Source organism: Carassius auratus, unplaced genomic scaffold, assembly GCF_003368295.1.
Source record: "Carassius auratus strain Wakin unplaced genomic scaffold, ASM336829v1 scaf_tig00214833, whole genome shotgun sequence".
Classification (NCBI taxonomy): domain Eukaryota; kingdom Metazoa; phylum Chordata; class Actinopteri; order Cypriniformes; family Cyprinidae; genus Carassius; species Carassius auratus.
In genome coordinates this window covers 739,365-750,222 of record NW_020527822.1, presented here as the reverse complement: position 1 = coordinate 750,222, position 10,858 = coordinate 739,365, and the positions used below count along the sequence as shown (strand labels likewise).

At 37.1% G+C, this 10,858-nt stretch overlaps 1 protein-coding gene across 1 annotated transcript in view; it reads left to right on the top strand.

Annotated features, from left to right (window-relative positions):
* Positions 1 to 6,085: 6,085 nt before the first annotated feature.
* LOC113093031 (NACHT, LRR and PYD domains-containing protein 12-like) overlaps positions 6,086 to 10,858 on the top strand; it is a 72,647-nt gene continuing 67,874 nt past the window's right edge. Inside the window, exon 1 of the mRNA XM_026258855.1 lies at positions 6,086 to 6,134. The gene's annotated coding sequence lies outside the window, so the exon portion shown is untranslated. The remainder of the gene's footprint in view (positions 6,135 to 10,858) is intronic.

The following is a 10,858-nucleotide window of genomic DNA, read 5'->3' as shown; positions in this document are numbered from 1 at the left end:
AATACTAATTTTAACGCTTTATAAGTTGCAAAATTAAAATGAAAATGTATTACAGAAATGATTAGATACTCTCACTTGAATCCTCTTGAGATGCGAGTCTCTGACCTTCTGTAAGCCCCGCCTTGTTCACGCAGTGATTGACAGGGCGGGAGGGGGCGGACACGTGATCGGCTCGGACTGCATTTTCAATGTGCACATTGAATTTTGCTACATTCATTGCGGGACATTGAATGAAAATGCAATCGTAAGTGTCTTGACTGTGAGTGTTAATGCATTTAAGAAAAATTGCATTTAAATGATCATTTTGCCACAGTTTTTGCTTGAACATGTTATACATATCTAATCATTTCTGAAAATGAAAACTTACCGTATGTTTAATTTTCATAAAAGTACGTATGTAATTAAAACATTATGTAGCTGAGTGCATAAATGAACGTGAGTAATCATTTATGGGGGATTAGTTTTCTCAGAGGACCACTAATTTGCTCTGGAATTATCACACCGAGGCTGTGTGAGACAAACACAGATGTGGCAGATTCGGACAGGATTAACATCACCAAGTACGTCTGTGAAACACATACTTCTCTAACGACCCCCTGTAAAACTAGTCCCGTCCGAATAGGGTTTAGATTTAGTCCCTAATCAATGTGCTAACTCGTGCTGCTGCTGGGTTAAGGGAGAAATGTCTTGCACCTCAAGGTGTGTAAGGCATCACAATACTGAACACAGATTAATAACTCTTAACTTTCATTGTTGGACATTTGTTTGGTCTTTCTCTCTGTTTCGGGAAGTGAAAGAAGTCACATGAATTAAAAGAAGTTCTTTTTGCTGAGTTTCCAAAACTCAGACAAGGTGGTGGTTTTGAATGACTCAGAATTGCTGCAACCACTCGGAAGTCGTGAACTGAGCCTCAATCCATGTCCCAGTGAGGGCTATCACATCAGACACCAACATGATTTTTCTGACTTTATTATTTATAGGTATGTATTGGAGTGAAATTATTTTTGCTTCATTCTGTGAACTACTAACAACATTTAGAATAAAAAATATAGTTTTTATTTACATTTGCAGTAAAAGAAAACTGGAGAAACATGTCAAAAGTGCAGATAAGATGCTCTGTGTTTTCAGACATCATATAGAACAAAGAAAGCAAGTTCATATTCACTTTTAAGAAATAAAAGGGTTATATTTGTAAGAAAAGTTCAAAAATGAATATTTTATGAAATAACATTGATTTTAATCACAGTTTCCACATGTCTTGTGTTGTATTTGTACCACGAGGGAAACCCACCAAATGTGTAATGCACGTTTCTTATTTTCATCAACAGCTCAATAAACTGCTCTTACCTCTGAGATCCGGATCTGTGATGAGAAGACGTGGAGATGTGGAGGATCGAAGGACCGTTCAGTTCAGGATAATATGTTGCTCATAAATAAATTATTCAGAGACTCTTATTTTAATCATGTTTTTCGCATGGCTTCCCTTTATTAATAGACAATAACTCATTAGTAATAAAAAGGTTTAATAGGCTTGCATATCATTTGCAATTCTTTCCTGTATTCTCCCTTTTTTGGTAATAACGTGTATTCATACACAAACAGAGTACATGGCCTTTATCACATCTAATACAGAGTGTCAACAGTTCAAATGGAAAAATATGGAAAAATAGCAGTTTTTTAGTTCAGGCTGTGTTTAGCAACTATATATCGTCGCTGTCGGGTGGAATCCTCGAATCTCCAAAACCATTATTTTTCAGGAAATAAAAAAACGGCATATCTTTTTTAGATATGCAGCATTGTATTGTTACAGTTGGTATTATACCTTATATTGCTACCATATACTGTTGTGTGCCAACATTAACAAAACATTTCCCCAAAATCATGTTTTATTGGATATACAAGTTTAATGACTTGGGAGAATGGAGATACGAGTTTAAGCTCTCATTGATAAGAATGTTATGGACACAGACGTCGCTGCTTCCAGCAGTGTTCATCAAAGTCTGTGACAAGAGACAAGGCTTTACGAGCTAATCAAAGCAAATGATTGTGGTTACATACGTCTTCCTAAACCCTATTTTAAACGTTAGAGCTATATGATTCAATACCAAAATAAAACGATAAACTGACTAGGCTGTCTAATAGGCGGAAATTAATTTGCACGCAAAATTGACAATCACATTGAACCTTTTGGCAAGAGAAAAGCTAACAACGGTAGTTAAATACATCTTCCTAATCGCTATTTCAAAGGTTTAAGAGCTATGAAGTGATGCAATTAAAAAAAATGATGGGCTGATGATGATGATGTTTATTAGGCGGAAATTTGCCTAATCTGCTCGCAAACTTACTTTCGCTGCTCACGGGCTTCCTTCTGCACCGAAGCATTACAGCTATCGATTTCTTAACAAAACAGGCCTAGTCAAATGTATCTAACATAACTATTTTCACTCGTTATTGTATCCAAAGAGGCTTACTTGGTGCCAGTAGACAGCATTTTTTTCTCCCATAAATAAAAACCTTGCTACTTGGGGTGTTTTACATGCACAGTGCCAAGAGAGACATAATCTATAAGTAGGCCTAACAGTTAAGTCAGAAAAATAATAATAAAAACAATAATTTAATGGTGGTATCCAAAACGTTCAATTTAATTCAAGTATTATATTAGATACATTTTTAAACTTAAATGCACATGCATAATAAGCCTAGGAATAAGTAGATATTTGAAATACATCAATAACTGATATCATAGTGTAACACAGATAACATTGCCATCATATTGACTGTGTTAATACTGCATCTTTTATTAAGCTAGTGAAGTAAATTCTCATAAAAGCTGTGAAAGTCCTTTGGGATGGAGGTGTTTAAATTTCAGCTCTTTGATCTTCAGGTGGTCTGAATAAAGGCCGCATCTGACAGTGTTCCTCTTAGGAGACAAGCATGGTTGCTGCTGCAGCAAAAAAAAAGGTCAAATGATTGTTTCCCTAAATTATACGGCATGATTACATATGATAACGAGGCAAGAAGGCAGCTAGCTTCCTTAAAATTATGAATATGAGGGCAAATGCAGCTACTTGTTGAACATGATGGCATGCCTTGACATTGTAAGCTACAATCTGTTTTATCTGCAATGCACAGTGTTTAGTCTGCATTGCAGAGGATGGTTTTGCACTAAGTTCTGATCCTCAGACAAGCACCAGAACTAGCGGGGGTCAATATTGTTTTTTTTAAACCACATGAAAATCACGTTAGCGATCTCACCAAAGATGACGACAAAAACAATGCATAGTGGCTAAGTCAACGGCATGCGATTTTTCTGTGTTAAATTCATTATCCTCGTCAGATATAAAACCATGGAAGATTTCAGTCAACAAGATAGCTAACGTACTGTCCAATGCTAGTAGACCTAGCAGAAAGAAAAATCTGGCATCGTCAGAAATGACAAGACACCTCAGCACTACTATTACTTCAAGATGTTCAACTGTTATATATAATTCATATAACTAGACCTGTCACGATAACTAATTTTGCTGGATGATAAATTGTCCAAGAAATTAATGCGATAAGTGATAATATTGTTGTTCTAAGACCAGTTTCAACTAATATAATGATAAGTGCATAACAACGCAGGTGCACCTTTTCAAAGATCAATAAACTTTTATTTTATGGCAGATTCAGAAATACCAACTTGTTGAATGTGTGGCTTAAAATTTAGCATGTTATATTACATTTATATGCCAGTTAGGGATGCTCATATTGACCGTTTAACCGTGCAACTGCCCAAGCGCTTTGGAAAGAAGGAGAAAACGTGCATGCAACAAATCACTGGGTGCGCTGACGCATGCAACCACATGACTTTACACATATTTAGCAGAGCAAGCCAAATGAAGCGAGCGAAAAATAGGCCCATTTCTAGAGAAATGGCAATGGAGTTACTTTCAAAATATGCTACGCGGTATTAAAATAAAGCAGTAGTGCAAGTACAATGCAATATCACTTGCGACACAAACCAAAGCTGGCCACTCTAGCAAGACATTATCTCTTTATTCCCGGTACATCTGTGTCATCGGAGAGGGTGTTTTCTGCTGTCCACAGGCTGCGCTCCAGACTAACCCCACATCGTGACTTAATTTTTTTAATAATAAAAAAATGACTTCGACGAGAACGGAAGTCCTTATAAGAGAATTTATAAACGCCGACAAAATGGATCAGACTCATCCGCATTTTAAATGGAGTTCAACAGATTGCAAGGAAAGCTTGCATTACTTCAATTTGTTGACCATTCAGTGTCTCATTCTGTCCTGACAAACTTCTCAATCTCAGATGACATTGTAATATTCATGATCAAAACAAGATTACAGAGTCTTCCAACAAAGTATAATTTGGCAACATGGTATCCATCAAGCATGAACCCTACTGTATATGACATCCAACTCAGCAGGAAAATGAAACTGTTATATACTTAATGGATGCGTCAATTACAAAGGACTTTATGTGGCCAGACATGACCATTTGGTTGATCTGGTTGCAAAGGACTTTCAAAAGGTAATTTATGGACATGAAAGTAAGATTTACAAGCATAGCACTGTACGATTTAACTGGTTTTATCATAGCTCATCTGACAATGATTACTTTAAAAATATTCCAAATACTCCTGATATTGTAATTAGAAATGAGGTTATGAAATCTGTATCCATCTTTGAGGTGAGCTGCTGTTTTGATCTGTATATGGACCCTTGCTACTATTCTAAACTATTGAAATATCAATCACTGGTAGATCTCATTCACCAACTTGGATACAACTGTAAATTAGTAATTCTGGTATTTGGAAGTTTAGGCCATGTGCATAAACAATGTGATCAGTGTGTGTGTGTGTGTGTGTGTGTGTGTGTGTGTGTGTGTGTGTGTGTGTAACTCCTCTCTCCCGGGTCCTCTCTGACGCTCCTCGCACTCGTTCCAAGTGGGTCTCCTAACAAGGAGGTTAAATGGCTACAGCCACTAGCGTCTGTCGCTAGTGCGTCTCTTGAGATCGGGGAGTGAGGTTTACCTGCACAGCACTACTCGCTGGCCTCCATTACATGTGTGTGTGTGTGTGCATGAGATACAAACTTGATGTGGCATGATGTGGAAGTTTCAAATTTCAATATTTTATTCAGAATACAACATTGATGACATTAAATGTTTAAACTGAGAAAATGTATGATTTTAAGGTAAACATAGGTTTATTTTGAATTTCATAGCATATACACATCTCAAAAAAGTTGGCACAAAGCCATGTTTACCACTGTGTGGCATCCCCTCTTCTTTTTATAACTTTTATAACTGGGAACTGAGGAGACAAGTTTCTCAAGTTTAGGAATAGGAATGTTGTCCCATTCTTGTCTAATACAGACTTCTAGTTGCTCAACTGTCTTAGGTCTTCTTTGCCACATGCACTCATGCAACCCCATACCCTCAGAGATGTAGGCTTCTGATTGCTGATAACAACAATTATATTGTGTACAATTAGTGTTGGGGGTATGATTATGTTCTGGGCAACACTCCACAAACCTCTCCATGCAGCCATGCTTGGACAGAGCGGGGAAAGCAGAAAGACAAACCCGCCTGGGGTACAGAACAGAACCATTATAAGCACACATAATTACAATTCACAATTACATGAGTTGTAAACAAAATGTGATAGTGACTGCTTCCAATGAAGAGACTGTAAAGAAAGAACAAAGTTAGATCAGATTACAGGTTCAGTTGGTGGAGTTGGGATTGAAGGTAATTATTTGTGCACTTTCTGTGCAAATTATCTATAACACCTCATTCACACCAGCAAGCACATGAAACTACTGTGTATCTTTTCCATTATTTGACAGAATCTGTCAGCTTAGCCTTCATCCCTAATATGTATTGAAATTATACTGAAGTATCTGTGCAACTACAGCAATACAGTTTGCTGAGAAGTCATCTTTCTAAGGAACCAGATCAGTGTGTGTGTGTGTTTGTGTTGATGTCTGTCATTCTTCTGACTCTCATGTCTTCCTGAAAGAAAACAGGAAGTAGGTTTCACTAGTTTTACAGAAGTAAAAGAAATTTCAAAGCTGTTATTCAACACAACGGTTCGGAGGAGAAAATAGAAATATTGTCTTGAGGTGAGTGTGTGATCTTTTTTTAGTTATTTTCATGTATGAGTGGCATCTTATGATATATCATTGGTCACTCTGAGCTTCTGAGACTTTAATTCTGTGCTGAAGTCATTTTGATGGTTTTATTTAAAGCTCTTGATGTCGTGATCAAACATGATCAAGTGTGTCTGTCAGTGAATCATGGAGAGCTGCTCATTCTGATGTTGTCACACTGTGTGAAATCACTGTTTCTCAGTTTAATGTGATTGTTAGTGAGTCTTTGATTTCAGTATTTCTCATCATGCACTCTTTACTCTTGAGACAGAAATTATCGATCCACATCTTTCCATTTCTCTCTGTTCACCATGTTTTACAATATTGAGCTGCTGTTGTTCACAATGAAAGTAAGCCAGTTCAAGTGCATTTAAACTGCAGAAAACCTAAATGTGAGTAAAATACAATAGTATGGAACTGCAGGTCAGTGTAGCACAGTACAATTTCATCCAGGCACACAAGAAAGAAAATGCCTCCTTTCTCTTCAGACTCAAGCTGCTCAAACTCCAGTTAAGTAAAGTGGTAGACGTTTGAAGGAATTTGGGGGCCCCAAGCAAAATGGACATGGAGGCCCCCCGCATGCACACAAAGCCTACAGGAACCACAGCATAGCGATACAGTTTAAGTTCACCCGCACTTAATATAAATGAAAAAGGTTTACAGTGCAAGTACTGCATGAAAAAATAGTTTGGTGGGAATTCAGTAGTGATTTGCAATAATATGGCAGCAAACACTTATCAGTTTAATCTCTGGGCTGTGCAGGATATCAGCTATAATTATAGAGCTTGTGGTACCTTCTGCTATATAGAGGCAGTGTTGTGGGTAACGCGTTACAAAGTAACGAGTTAGAGTACTCTAATTACTTTTTTCCTGAAATGTGTAACTTAACGCGTTAGTTTCGTGCGTAAGTAATCAGTAACTTCGTTATTTTTTAAAAAAAGTAATCCGTTATTTTAAGGAAAGGAAAATCCCGACTGCAGCCTGCTTTTTGTCAGACAGTAGTCCTAGGTCTACTGTGCCACCTGCGGATGTATCAGCGGAGCCGAAGCTCTGTGATCGTAAAGTCAATGGCTGTGATGCGTCTGTGCCCTGCGCCTGACCCTGTGTGTGTGTGTGTGGGTTTTTTTTTTTTTCGAACTCCCGGCAAGATAGCAGAGAGGACAGCGTTTGGTTTATGGAAGTACGCACATTATTTTCAATTTGTCAATGAAAAAGAAAAGAACATAACGGTAAAATGCACACTCTGCTTTGGTGAAAAGCTTCTGTCGACCGCCAAAAATTCTACCTCAAATTTAACGCTACGTTTTAATCACTACTTTGAAGAGTAAATGTAAGAGGACTGTGTTAAAGCGAATTTAGGCTTGTGACTGTGAGTGACACTTTAATAATAATTAGTTCGGCTATTAAGCGATTTGTCATTTGCCTGTGTGGCAGTGAAGGATTTAATTCGGTTTGTTATCATTTTTGTTTGACAGGCAGCTGTTAATTTCTGTTAGTTCGTTGGCTGGCTGGTTGTTCATCATTTCTAAATGGATTTAAATCTGCAAGCCTGTTTAAGGTTATGTTTACAAGTAAGCATACTTGTACTTTGATAACTGCATTATTTAAAGTTAAAGAAAAATCAGGAGTTATCTTGTGGTGCTCATAATATACAGTAGCCTAGGCTACCCGGGCTGGGTAGGTGCGAATTTTGATTAATAATATGTTCTGTGATAAATAAATAAAACGCCATGTGGAATAGCCTATTGCTGACTGTCTTTCCTGTTATTGTTATCCTGCAGTGTTAATTTAGTCGGATGACTGACGTTATTCATTGTCGGGAGTCAAGACTTCTAGGTGCATTTAAAGGGGCCGGGGGCTGTGTCTGTCGTGTGTGAGCCGCTGCAAATGGCTTTTAATTTTTGGTAACGCATGAGTACTCTAACGCGTTACTTTTATGAATAGGTAACGCTGTATCATAACTGATTACTTTTAATTGATGGTAACGTTGTAACCTAACTAACTACTTTCCAAAGTAACTATACCCAACACTGTATAGAGGAAACATCAGCACTGAGAAGTGAAGCATCTGTTGATGTTGAGGATAAAATTGATGGTGTAGCTGAAAAAAAAAAAAAATAATAATAATCTGAAATTACCTGTGAAGTACGTTTTACCATTTCACTGTTAGCATATTGAAAGAGTTCACTATTAACAGCTCAGGGGTGCGTTTCCCAAATCCATAGTTGCTAACTAAGTTAGAAGGTAGACACTTTGTAATAACAATCATTAATAGATGGTAAATTGATAGTTAATTAATATCTAGTTAATTATAGTTTAACTGCTAGCAAACAGTATTTTTACTTATTATAAAGCTATAATATGTTAGTATTTCTATATTTTGATATTAGAAGGGACGGGATGCAGGCAGCTGCTTTCACTACCAATGCTTAAAAACATCCCAAGCTAATGTTTGATTCACAGAATTTATTGTGTGGTTTTCATAACCCCCATTTGGTAAATAGATTATCACGGTGGAATAGTATAGCATGCTATTTGCTGTGCCTCTTTCATCTAGGGCTGTAGCTATCGAATATTTTAGTAATCGAGTATTCTACCAAAAATTCCATTGATTAATCAAGTAATTGGATAAAATGAGTTTTTGCTTAATTAAAGTGCAATATTAATTATGCAAGAGAAAATAAGACTCCTGGGTCTCTTAAAATGAACAAATAAGTTTCCTTTTTTAGAAATGCATAGAAAACATAAATGCATGCATCAAAAATAAACATTGAATTATTACCCATTGTTTCTCTGTCTGTACTTGTACTGTGAACAATGACAATAAAGTTGACAGATGAATTAAGTGCATTTAAGTGCCATTCGGTTGGGGTTTTTAAATAAAGCATTTTCTGAGATGCACATTAAGCATTAAACACCAAACATTAATTTATCTTTTAATTATTGAAAATTAAGCAAACTTAACTTTTTGGTAAACAAAGGGGATTTACAATTAAAAATAAAACATGGAAGGAATTTTGTGTGATTAAACCTTATAAAAAATAATGTTTGATTTTTTTTTTTTTTTTTGTAGTAGGCTATGTACATTCTGCAGAACAATAGTAATACATCTCTGGCAAATACTTGTCTAAAACAGGACTTTTATTTTGACGGGTTTACGTACCTTTACAGCTCTGTGTTTGTGATGTGACGCTAGTTTTACTCAAATCAAACGGTCAAATGCTCATTAAGTGACTGTCAGAGCAGTTCTGGAGATGTTGTACATGTGTTCACATCTTCATTTAGTGAGAGGACAGAAGTTGAAATCACCGGAGCGTCACGCGCGCTTCAGTGTGTGTTAATAAAGGAACACGTGGTTCTGCTTCATTCACTAACAGAGACATGCAGAACATGCAGGATTCATATTTAAACAGACTGTTCCGGCTTAATATTTACAGATATTAGTCCATATCGTGATTTGATGTAAGTGCAATTACCTATTTTTAATTAATTCATTCGAAATTTGGCAAATTATGTGTCATTCTGCGTTAAACTGTAAATTCCGTTTTTATGACTGGATTCCGCGATTCCCTCCGTGTTTTCTGCATCGCGGAAATCATAGGGCTCTAGTTGTGGTATACCAGCTTTATCTTGCAATGGACAAACGCCCCAAAGTTCTCTGTAAGTTTGCTTGTGCCCTCAAATCAGAACACTGCTGACTCCTTGCAGTATGCGATTTCTGATCTGCGTCTTCCTTATCCCGTAAAAAAAAATATTACAGTAACCATGGTCCTTCCGTTCAAAAAAAAAAAGTTGCACTAACTGTTCGTTACAAGCAGCATTTAGGTAGCTAACATAAACATATTTTTGCTAGCCTACCTGCTGCAAAATTACACCATTTGTAGAAGACTGACAAGTACTGATGAACTATTTTATCCAGTGTAATTTATCACTTATCTTGTTTTTTCTTATCCTCCTCTTCCTTTCTCTTCTTTCTCTTCTGGCTTCCTGAAGTATAATTCCGCTTCGTGACTGCCGAGGAGGTTTTGTATTTTGCCGGTATCAGAGATCACGTGGTTGCCTGGCTGCTGTCAGCGACTACTGAGAGGGGGCCCCTTGAGGGGGATCCCGATAGCAGTGTCATTGCACGTTACTGCATTGACGATCAAAGGGGCGCGCACACAGTGTTACTGCATTTTATTCTTAACCAGTCGTTGTCTTGGGGCCCCAGGCCAGCTCGGGGCCCCAAGCAATTTCTTGGTTTGCCTGCCTTGTCGCGATGGGCCTGGACGTGATAGACTGAGATTAAGACTCCAGTTTCACATTTTGCATCTGCATAACAAAGTCAGTTATTTTAAACATGCAATGATTCAAAATAAAACTAAACAAGATGTGTACTAAAAAAAATTTAATATTTAGAAAAAAACATAATAATGAATGAAGCAGCACATCTCTTGCACGTCACACTCAGCAGCATCCGCACCGAACACGCAAAATCTTGCTCTCTGACAAGAGTTATTTGGCACACGTAAAATATTTGAATAATAATTTGTCCCACAGTCCGCCTGTTCTTACCGCACAACAAATGCAAGCTAAATCTCTGCAGTGTTCTCGTTGAGTGTACAATTTCTAAAATGTTATTAGAATTAATTCATTTCTAAAATGTTATGATATTCAGTAAACCTGAAACAGATCACAGCAGTAGACCTTCACAGTCA